This window comes from Taudactylus pleione, unplaced genomic scaffold (assembly GCF_031769625.1).
Source record: "Taudactylus pleione unplaced genomic scaffold, aTauple2 ptg000927l, whole genome shotgun sequence".
Classification (NCBI taxonomy): domain Eukaryota; kingdom Metazoa; phylum Chordata; class Amphibia; order Anura; family Myobatrachidae; genus Taudactylus; species Taudactylus pleione.
In genome coordinates, this window is record NW_028285328.1 from 2,323,601 (window position 1) to 2,335,803 (window position 12,203).

General features: G+C 47.5%; 1 long non-coding RNA gene across 2 annotated transcripts; it reads left to right on the forward strand.

Moving 5' to 3' along the window:
• Nucleotides 1–1,252: 1,252 nt before the first annotated feature.
• LOC148473381 (uncharacterized) lies at nt 1,253–10,495 on the forward strand. Of its 2 annotated transcripts, XR_015872970.1 has the most exons (3): nt 1,253–1,591; nt 9,398–9,600; nt 10,019–10,495. It is a non-coding gene; the product is annotated as an uncharacterized LOC148473381 (long non-coding RNA). The 2 variants fall into 2 exon arrangements; XR_015872969.1 differs by having other exon boundaries at nt 9,398–10,489.
• The last annotated feature ends 1,708 nt before the right edge of the window (nt 10,496–12,203 follow it).

The following is a 12,203-nucleotide window of genomic DNA, read 5'->3' on the forward strand; positions in this document are numbered from 1 at the left end:
ACATCGCCAGCATAGGATATTAGTTATTTTATTGGTAGGGGCCCCCACAAACCTTAATTCAGGCCTGAGGGCCAGAGATTGGCAACTTTAATTGCATCTTACCCTAACTGCGCAGCCCTTCTGTTTGGGCGGATTGGCCGTCATGTTTGTACTTCTATATGACGTCGGTCTTTTTACTGAAAGATGAAGACCGACGGCTTTTAGAGCAGCAAAAAATGACTGACATCGCCGTCCGGTTTCATTTAAAGCCGTAAATCGATAGGTATTCAATATACACTTTTTGTACATCAAATAGACGTCGTCATCCATTGATTTCAGTCAGTTCTGGTTTCATGTCATTTGTATTGTGGTCCTCTCAATGTGCAGTGCTGCGTAATGGACACAGTGGCGGTTCTAGGGGTGGGCAAGCAGGGGTTTTGCCCCCCCTACCCAAACCCCCCCCCTCCCGCCACCATGTAACGCCATATCAATGAGAGTCCCAGTGTCCCAGAATGCTGATGCTGGGCGCGCATGGCATTCTGGGAGCAGTCGCTGGAAGTAGAAGAAGGGTAACAGATAGCTCCCCTCCCGTAGATGTACCCTGACATCAGTTACTGTCCAACGTCATTCCATACCATCCACGTGGGCATAGAGGGGGAATATAATCTTGTGACAAGCGATGTGAGCCCCCGAGGGGACAACTGTCTTCTTTTGGTGGACAGTATGGGCAGAAAACTGCACTTCCGCCCTCACTTACGTCACTCCAGGTACAAAATCTGAAGGGAAATATACCTTACCAAAATAGAAGACGGAGGAGCAGCAGCGAGGAGGAGGGACCCGTCTGCCTTCACAGGGTAAGGTTTAGGTAAAAAACGTTCACCCCCTGGATGCCCCCACTACCCCTCCCGGCAAACGGAGCACCCCTGTGCAGCGCCCTGTAAGTATTCATTTCTTTATGTTTTTTTTGTCGCCCATGTCCACGCCCCAGATCAGGCCACGCCCCCGAGCTCCGGGTACCAAAGGAAACTCTCGCCCTGAGCTCCGCAAACTCTAGAACCGGCCCTGAATGGACAATCATAATAATAACGTATAATGAACAATATGCTGTAACTGTGAGTATAGGATGATAATGCATTGGTGCAATGACTGAGCCTGGCGTCAGTGTGTACCGTGCATATAACAGAGGCTGGATCATACATTAGTGAGTGAGCCTGTATATAGGAGCATTGGAGCCAGGAGGAGATGTGGTGAGAGAACAGATAATTATCAGGCAATGCCCTGGAAACACACAGGACAGATACAGCTGCTGTTAAATACATCTCAGGCTGCTGTACCATCTCTCCCACCCCCTCCCTGCCTCTGGGGGTCTCTGCATCATTCATGAAGCTGTGAGCAGCTCTCTCCTCATCCAGATCTGCGCTGCTCATCCACCACTCTGCCCATCGCCTGCCATGTCAGGGGAGCTGGACTCAGAACTCCCCCAGATAGACCCCCGGATCCTCATCTTCCTCCTCTACATGGTCATCCTGCAGGAGCTGGTCAGCGGCTGGATGGAGTACAAGAAGCTGGCCTGTAAGCCCAAGAAGAACCCAGGTCCTGTCTGGTCCTCCAGGTGAGTCTGTCTGTACTAGGATGCAGACTCCTGATCCGCTGCCTGAGACCCAGCATCAGGAGTGAGGGAGACCCTGTCCTCTTCCATGTATTAGAGGGGCATGCACCCAGTGGTAGCCTTCAGAATGTATCTGCAAATGCAAAGGGTTCATCTGCCCAGGGAAGTGAGGGTCAGGGGTAAGGAGGAGGGAATAGGTTCAGTGTGCCAGGGTACATAGTGTAATGGGGGCGAAGGTTACATGTCATTATAATGACTAGCAGGGACAGTATGTATCGGGCACAGGGTGTATACAGGGGAAGGTGTCTGTTTCTGGTCATCGCGGACAGGAACAGAATTACTGCATTTCAGGGCACAGGGTGCAATCTGGGAAAGGAGTCTGTTCCTGGTCATTGCAGATCGGAACAGAGTTACTGCACCTCAGGGCACAGGGTATATACAGGGGAAGGTGTCTGTTCCTGGTCATCGTGGACAGGAACAGAGTTACTGCGTCTCAGGGAACAGGGTATATACAGGGGAAGGTGTCTGTTCCTGGTCATCATGGACTGGAACAGAGTTACTGCGTCTCAGGGAACAGGGTGTATACAGGGGAAGGTGTCTGTTCCTGGTCATCGTGGACAGGAACAGAGTTACTGCGCCTCAGGGTACAGGGTGTGTACAGGGGAAGGTGTCTGTCCCTGGTCTATGCCTCCTCTATGTGGACGGCACGGGCACCAAGTGTATTCTGTGGCAGGCTTCTGTTCCTGGTGAGTGTTTACAGGAACAGAGTCACTGTGTATCAGCAGGCAGGCAGCAGGGAAGCAGATCTAGAAATACAGGCTCAGATATGTTGCTCGGCTGGTATGTCAGGCTGAGATGGTCTAACTGGCCACATCCAGCTGCCTCCCTCCTACCTTGTGACCCTTAGTACATAGCTGCGTGTGTCTGTTTCATACTGACAGTTACACATTGTGACAGTAGTCATGTCACTATGTATATCCACCACCCACACTACAAGAGAGATGTTTGTGAATGGGGTATTTATTCACCATAAATGTCGCCCAGTCTGGCAGCGGGCACCCATCGCTGGCATTGCCTTTTACTGCAAAGGCCTTATAAAGGACACGTCACATACCCAGTGTCCAGAAAGGGGCGCAGGCCTCCTGCTCGTACCATGGCAGGGGTCATAAACACAGCTTCCTGTAATACTACACATATATATACGCAGAGGGCGGGAGACGCTTATTGACCCAATGACGCGTTTATCAGAACAGATCTAAGAGTGCAGAGCCGGCCCCTGACCAATTGGTGCCCTAGGTCAGATTCCAGCTGGTGCCCCTTAGATGGTGCGGACGGGTCACCATGCTTGTTGTGCGCCCTCCCGGAGAAATAGCGTCCTATGCACTCGCCTATTTGGCCTATGCCCAGGGGTAGCTCTGTAAATGAAGGACAGGGGAGTTAGGTGAAAAAGAGGGACAGCCGGCTATGTAACAATGGTCCCATTCATGTAGGATTATGTACCTTCAGACCAGCTCATTATACACTGTCTCCTACTTAATTATTACGTCTGGAATCAGAGATTCTCTGAAGAATAAACCAATAAACCGTTTAAAGTTTTACGCATTCTTTACATAATACAGCGCAGGCGGTCCCCATCCTCTCCGGGGAACTTCTTACCCCTTACCATGACACCTTGTACGGTTACAAGTAAAACATACAGTATATATATATATATATATATATATATATATATATATATTAGGGGTGAGCGGGTTCGGATTTACTCGGTTCTTATCGCCACTTTACCGCAAATTCGGATTTATTATATTGGCTATCCAAAACACATGATAGGCGATAGCCAATAAAATGCCGTTTAAAGATCCGAGTAAATCCGAGTAAAACCGAACCCGCTCACCCCTAATATATATATATATATATATATATATATATATATATATATATATATAGGTGGTGTATAAGTGATTTCTTACTCTTCGTTTCCACTCTCACTTGTGCCGCTTGTGATCGGAGGGGGCAGCCTGAGCAGGCGTTCTTGCTACTAGCAAATAATCTGGAAAGTTTAGACATCATTTTTGGAATGGTAGAAGATAACATTTTCATTTTGGATTAATTTATATTTTATGTCCAGTAGCCATTAACAAGGAAAACACGACCCCAAACTTTGTAATCATGGACTAAGAGGTCAGACCTGAGAAGTTGGGAATATGTACAACCTATAACCAGCTAATGAAGTATATCCATTGCTAACCCACTTTGAATTGGTGCCCACCAAGAGGGGGAGGCCCAGATGGGAGCTGCGAATCCCATGCCCATTACCCTGCCCACTTCATTGTAGAGGTGAGTGGTATCAGGGAGGGGTGACCACTATTCCGGGAGACAGGGAGATCTCTCCCAAATGAGACTCTCTGAAATACCACCCCCCAGCTCCGGGACATGTGACCTCACATAGAAGAGGGGGCGAGGTTGGGACCAGTCAGCATCTCTCCGGGCTGCAAGGTGCCATGTCATTCTTAAACTGGGTACACACTATGCCAGGGGTAGCCAACCTCTGTCCTCGAGAGCTACTAACAGGTCATGTTTTCCACACCACCTTGCAGGCGCACAGGTGTATTCATTACTCACTAACACATTTGAAAAGATCCACAGGTGGAGCTAATTATTTCACTGGTGATTCTGTGAGGAGACCTGGAAAACATGCCCTGTTGGTAGCTCTCGAGGATCAGGGTTGGCTGCCCCTGGTCTATACAATCTATTGTCCAATTTATCGTTCTGGCGCCGTATCGTTAAATCGCATCGCAGGGACACACCGTGATTTAGTATTGTCCCATAAATTCTCTCTGTTCTTATTATTTTGAACCAACGGTAAAATAACGTTCCCTGTTTTACGCATGTGGGATTCTTACCATCTATTCTTATCCTCTGGGTTTTACTAAGTTATTGCTTCTAGACTTAAATATTTTTACACACAGAAAATTACATTATAAACAAGTTGAATGAACATGGCATGCTGGGGATTGTAGTGCTTCAAGGTTAGCCGAGATAAGATTTCACGTGACGCGGTTATATGTGGCAGCTCAGCAGCAAAGGGTGCTGGGTATTATTCTGTATAATGCGCATGGTCCTGGGTCGTCAGACAATCTAATGTTGTGTACTAGCCGGTAGGCGTTATTTCAAATATTTGACATTGCCAGCGTCATTTTGCGAAGGGGCGAGCCAGGTGGCGCGTTGGATGATGTGTACACGTCTCGCAGGCTGTTTGTGCGCACCCTGCATTATTGGAAGCAGGAACAATCTCTTCCAACACGAGGGGGTGAGAGGAGGCTGGCGCCCGTCTCATCACCACGTCTGTCGCCGCCTTACCATGTGCCTGCTCTTAGTCTAGTCATGCCGGTTAGTTGTTAGTACATATGGAGCAGTCCTCTTTTGAATGTAATAGAAAAACACAAGCAATAAATACAAATAAATGACAGTATCGATGTTTCAGTTCGTCTCCTGAAATGTATAAAAGCATTCTCAGTTGGGGCGGTGCGCAACGCAGGATGAGATGTATCGGGGGCTTCCGGCAAGGTGTATACACCTGATGGTGTTTGCATAGGGGCAGATGTTACCACCAGCTCATGGGCGGAGCCGAAGGGCGCTATATGCCAGGCACAGAGTAGGCGGTCTAGTGCACTTAAGCTGGGTACACACTGGAGCGATGGGCTTTTGTTCCGAAATCAGAACGAATGCCCTCGAACGGGGATTGCCCGTACACACTTGAACGAGTTAATGAACGATGGAACGATCACTGTTCCATCCTTCGTTAACTTAATACAGGTCGCTAGCGATTTCACTAGTTTTGATGTGCAGCACATCAACCATAGCAACTGTCGCAATTGACCGTGGGAGCACGCAATCACCCGTACACACTGAGCGGCGTCGGCGATATGTCGTTATGTAATGGCAAAACGTCCTGACTTTGCTCCGGTGCGTTCCCAGCTTCAGGTTTATGCGTCTGTGTAAAACACACATTTGATATAGAGGAGCAAAATTATTCAGTGGATCTAAAGGAGGTGCAGGGGCGTTTTAGGAGAGTTCCTGGCTGTATAGTGGGGCTCACAGTCATGTACTCATCTGTATTATATAGGTATAGCAATGAGCATAGCGCCGATTGTCTAGTCGTTACTCAGTGTGGAATTCAGTGTATATTTCAGATTTCGGTTAAATCTAGAAGTCGTATAATGAAGACTACAACTCTCAGCATTGTCACCTGTAGCCCTGTCAGTGCTGGGACATTTATTTGGCCCAATAACCATTTAAACTCCACTAAAAAGTTTTGCCTAATTATAATGAATATCCTGGGTACTACAATGTACTGGAGTAACTCCTGGTACTTGTAATAGGAATTCTGCCTGAAATTGCTTGTTTGAATCTCAGCAACTCGCTGTTCATACCATGTACCAGATAAGCAGTGATGAATGATCCTCCTGAGGAACCATGAAAACAATTGGTATAGGGCCTGTGGCTGGAGGCCAACCACACGTGATTAAAATGGCTGCCACGGCGCTGAAGAGATTAACCGTCATTCTGCGTCACCATTTGTGAAAGGACCTTTAGGCGCAGTACGCCACGTACTGCGAATGTATAAGTAATGTGGTTGAACATATCATTCAATGTGCTGTGCGCAGTTCTGGAAATGTACTTTTTAAATATTTATCCTACGCACTTATAAGGCCAATTTCTGTGACCAGATGGCTTCCAGCCCGGACTCCCGATCACAGGTTGAGGGGTGCGATCCCCACTTGACCTTGGGGTATCAGGGATTCCCGCTTACCGTCAGTGACCACCTGCCACTGACTCCGCCCACTGCGCCGTGGGCGTAACGATGCTGCAACCACCAAACTCTACCATCGGCGTTTGGAACCGATTCTTGGTTACACTCAGGCTCCTCACTCGGCACCTGGAACTGCTTCTGCTGCGTATGCGTTTGACTCATACTTACCTACATTGCTGGGCAGCTTTCCGGGAGCAGCAGGAGGGGACCTGCTGCTCTCCTCTTCGGGGGGCGGGGCCAGTCGATAGATGGCATTAGGCCCCGCCCCCTTTACAGAAAACCCCCGTGATTCACGGGTCCGTGAGGAGGGGGCGGGGCTAAATGACGCGATTTGCCTAATTTAGCCCCGCCCCTTCCCGACGGACCCGATAATCTCAGGTAATATCTCCCCATCCTGCCCATTTCACTAAGAAGTGGGCGGGATGCGGGAGATATGCCTACTCTTCCGGGATGGCAGGGGGTTACCCGAAAAATCGGGAGCCTCCCGCGATTCCCGGGAGAGTAGGCATGTATGGTTTGACTAGCTGCGGACACACCCACTGACTGGTGTCAGCTGATTCCTCCTGATCCCTCGCAATGGACCAGGTCTGCACTGTAGCTGGCAGAGGGCTTGAACTTGGAGACGCTGAGCTCTTACCCAGAACAGCCGGAGAACGGAATAGCGTTTGGCGTAATTCTGTTTGTTGCAGGATTGAGGCAATTGAAGTCAGGCAAGGTGTTTATTGTTCAAAGGGGCCTATTCATTAAACGTAAAACTTATCTGGAGATAATTAGGTTTAGAACTCTCATGGAGTTCTAGCTAATTATAGGTGGAATTCATCATTCCTCCTCTCCATAAGTATCTATTCCGGTACCTGTCATTTTTGCGATGACAGCTTTTTGGGAAATAGATACTTTTCCTGCCTACACTACCTTATCGCGTCTGGAAACAGTGCTGCGCATGCGCTGTTACATCTGTAAAACCAGCGCATGCGCAGCACTGCCTACAGATGCGTTAAGTTTCGTACCCCCCCACCCCCATCCCCCCTCCGCTCACCCCCCCCCCCTCGACTTACCTCTCCGGCTCCGCCCTGCTGGTCTGTCATGCGGTTTCCCAGCAGACCACATGACAGATTAGAAAAACTTTCTTGTGCTCTGCTGGGGAGCACACATGTCCGACCAGCCTCCGGAGCCTGAGGACGGAGCAGAGCGCCGGAGGGACTCGTCGGGGGACCTGCACACGTGGATACAGGTAAGTCGATTCTGCTATTCGCCACCTCACAGTGGCGAATAGTAACTGCATCAAATTCCAAAAATTCATAATTTTCGGAATTTGATGAATACCATAATTTCCACATCCCCATACTAATGTACTAATGTACCCATACTAATGTACCCATACTAATGTACTAGTACTAATGTACTAATATCCCCATACTAATGTACTAATGTACTAATGTACCCGTACTAATGTACTAATATCCCCATACTAATGTACTAATGTACTAATATCCCCATACTAATGTACTAATGTACTAATATCCCCATACTAATGTACTAGTACTAATGTACTAATGTATGGGGAGTGTGGAAATTAACGCAGGGGAACTTAGCAAGGAGATATCTGTGATATCTCCTGTGCTAAGTGGCTACATGAATACCAAAATAACGTTATTTAAGGAAAATGTCCTTAAAAACGTTATTTTAGTGTTGATGAATAGGCCCCAAAGTCTTAAAAAGGCTCAACCTTCCGAATGAAGGGGAATGTCAGCATACAGGAATCTTATCAATCAGCAGTTCTTCTCCACAAAGGATAAACAGGGTTGTACAATTTTTACCAGGCACGAAGCCTTATTTTATGTCACTCCAATACACATTACCACAGGGGGTAAGTCCGCCCTGGGTTCCTTCTAGCCAATCAGGCTCTCTCACAAAACATAAATAAATACGTTTTACATTTCACAGAAATTAAATAAATTTTCTCGTTACGACCCAAAAACATTTGGTTTCCTGAGCACAAACGGAGTTAGCATATACTGTTTCTGAAAAGGTAAATATAATGCAAATTCCTATTACATTCGTCTTTTCACATGTCTATGACTAAACCAGTTTGGGCTTCTGAGTCTTACACCTTCTAAGCTCTTACACACAATAGGAGCTTCCTAACCACAAACAATTTGTCTTTTACCAAACCTGCTGGGTATTGTACATACAGAGACACCAGAGACCTCTGCATTACAATGAAAGTGCTAAACGAAGGTTTGGTCACTACGTCAGGATAATTACATGTCACTAGGAGGTGAGAAGGTCTCATAACCATTTGACTTAAATGTTACAGCCGTCTAATACAGAATGACTTATACATTCCTTATAAGTGCATAGGCTATACATTTAAAAAGTAAATTTCCAGAACTGCGCACAGCACATTGAATGACATGTTCAAACACATTACTTATACATTCGCAGTACGTGGCGCACTGCGCCTAAAGGTCCTTTCGCAAATGGTGCTGCGGCATGAGGGTTAATCTCTTCAGCGCCGTGGCAGCCATTTTAATCACGTGTGGTCAGGCTCCGGCCACAGGGCCTGATTCAGTACGGATTACAACTGCAATCCGTACGTGCAATTACACACGCAGTCTCACTGCGATCGCTATACCATCGCAGCACTACATAAGGACGCCCACCTTACCTTACACACATCCGTAATACTTAGCAAGACTGCGAAACCATCGATAACATCGGTACCATCGCAGCCTCACGCACACTTGCACAAGGTCTGACCTTACTTTGAAATTGCTAACTTCATCGCACGCAGTGAGGACACAAGCTGCATCGCAGTGCATAATTTATACACGCCCCTGCAACGGCGTTCAAACACACTGGCACGCCTGCGTATAGCCGACAACCCCCCGTCTCCACCCCGCAAACGGTACTTCCTGACAATCACACTGCGATGGGTCTGCGTAGTGCGTTTACTCCTGCTATTATCCCTACCTTGTTTTTTTATATCCCTACAGTTACACCAGGTCCTCTTCACGCATGAGATTGGCACCAATTACAGTCAACACCGTCAGGAAGGATTGCGCAAGAGACTACCGCAAGCCAGGAAGGATTTTCAGGAAAGCCTAAAACCTCGCGACTGGAATGTTGGGTCATGTCCTGGTGGTCTGTAAAACTCTGGTGCGGCCCCTGTGTCAGATACGGAGCTGGGCCTTTCCGGGTGGGTTATACGCACTGTGTTAGGTCTTAAGAAGATGATTATGAGCGAGTTATAACTGAAGGAGTTGTATGGAGTTATAAAATGCACCCGCTGCCTACTTACAGTGGAGGCGGCCATTTTGTGGCCCAACCAGTATTCAGTTCCTAAGTGAAGTAATTGGCTGAATATTGGTTCAGCCTGAAAATACCTGTTTTGTTTTGTGTTTTTTTTTTAAATATCTACTTTTATTTGTCTGTCGGAACTATATGCATGAATTAATGAATGTGCGTGACGTAATTACCGTTTGTTTAATGTAGATGGGTCTATGACAATATGGCATCCTCTCAGTGTTACACAGAACATTACCCTGCCGGTCTGTGCAGTGTTACCAAGACCCTTCTTAGTTCTGTCAACATAAAAAAAATAAAATGTTTTTCAGATGTGGCAACTCTCATCGAATGGAGTACCTCTGTTTACCAAAGCAAACAACAGCCAATGGCCAACCTTGGTTTTCCCACAACCTATAAATGCCAACAGATCAAACTACTTAATATCTGGAGACCGCTGCAACCATTTTCCGGCAGCGCTTTAGAAACTCATTAGATAAACGGATCCACAGGGGCTACGGAAGCAGGTGAGAGGGGTCTCACATAAAGACCATTAAATGGTTCATTTGTGAAGTGAATATTTATTGGGAATGTTTTCTAGGTAACTTTGATTTGTGAATATAAGTAATAAAATCTTAATGCAGACTTGTCCATTCATCATACTTTCCCGGGAGATGCGACGAATAGGTGCGAAAGTGACTTAATGGCGACATTTGTAAAAGTGTGGGCACTGCATGCGATGGTGCTGATTACATCATCACGTCACCATTCAGAGTTCACTGTGGTGCCCAGGAGTATATATATCCTTCCGAGAGAATGGCCTGCGCTCGCAGGAGGTCTCACCCAACTCAGGAGTCATGTTAGGTGGCAAAGCTAAACTTGGTACCCATGTCACTGGGGGAGACCATAAAACACCTTTGACATTCTCTCTTCCATCGATGGGGGAGGACCGTCATATCTTCACCATCGATGAGCATCCTTACTTCCCAGCGACAAAGTGACCCTGAAATACATACACAACCCTCCTGAGGTAACACACATTAGTTATGATTGGACTCGATTCTGAGTTGGGAGTTAAGCAAAAAGGAGAAAGAAACTTTCGGCCTGATTCAGAGCCGCTCGTTCGCTCCGAGCGAGGTTCGCACAACTGCGCATGCGTATGGGTTGTAATACGCATGCACGAACCAGTCATTGCGGTCGGAAATTGTGTGCTCGCAAAATAGCGAATGTCTGCTAATTTGAGGGACAGAATGAGGCGTTTGTGGGTGGTAACAGGGGAAGGTGCTTGAAAACGGGGAGTGGAGATCCGAACGCAGGCGTGCCAAACGGTCAAAACGGGCGTTTTAAGGGTGTGCATAATTAACAAAGCAGCGTCATCAGCCACGTCACTTGGTTGTCTTTTAGCCTGAACTGCTCGCATGATTGCGGTAGGAAAATGCTACCACAAGCACTGCGAGCAGTTCATACGCCTTTCGATGTACTCGATTAATCTAATAAATAGCGGAGATGACATATGATGCGAGCGGCCAGGTGGCGTTTTTAAAAAAATAGCAAGCGCATGTTTCGTTCGCTCGTTCAGACATAGAGGCGTCAACAGACCGCAAAGAGCGAGCGCTCTATTTAAATAGCCGGCACCTTTTTCTGAACGAGCGAGCGCAAATAGCGTCCGGCTCTGAATCAGGCCCTTTGCACCTCAGATACTGGCTCTATTTTACTTTGCTCCCACCGCAGAATTGGCGCCATTGTCACTAAGTATGGCTGAAGGTTATAGCACGCTGCAGACTTACCTAAATGCAGGGACTCCCAACCACAGAGTGCCCCCGTTTAACTGATAATCTACGGCGATTTGTGGTTAGATTGTGGGAAAAATTAAGCCGCATGGAAAATCAGAGCCAGGGAGTTGGCTAGAGTAGGGGTGGGCAATAAGCTCCCTCTGCTGGACGGCCGTTTATTGCCCACCCCGGGCTACAGGGTCATTTTGTTAGTTTAGAATCATTTGAGAAATGGCTATAAATAAGCAGCCAATAAATAGCTCGGAGCCCGGAGTCTCCCCCTCCCCATAGGTTATAGAGTGCAGTAAGCGCTGCCTGTGATGATGTGAGTGCAAGCTTCATTACCCAGACAGCTGCTGCACATGACGGGGCAGGGGGCGGAGGGGCAGAGCTGGATTATGGATTGGTCATGTGGGATCTCAGGGCGTTGGGCGACGTTTCCTTCCCTCCACAAATCTCCTGCCATCTGTTCCATCCTCTGCCAGCACATCCGGAGCTGTCCCCCCACAATCAAGGGTCCGTTCAGGTCACAGGATCAGGATCTAGGCTGTGGGGACGGAGCTGCCAATATGCGCTCTGTTACCTAGGCCCCACTTGGACGCGGTTTATACCTGCCCTGCGGGTGATGCAGTATAGTGGGCGCTATAATGACCGTTTCTGTTTGTCTGTGATGTCTATTCTCTGTACAGCGCTGCAGAATGTGTTATATAATAAATAACTGGTAATAAATGTCTGTATACACTTC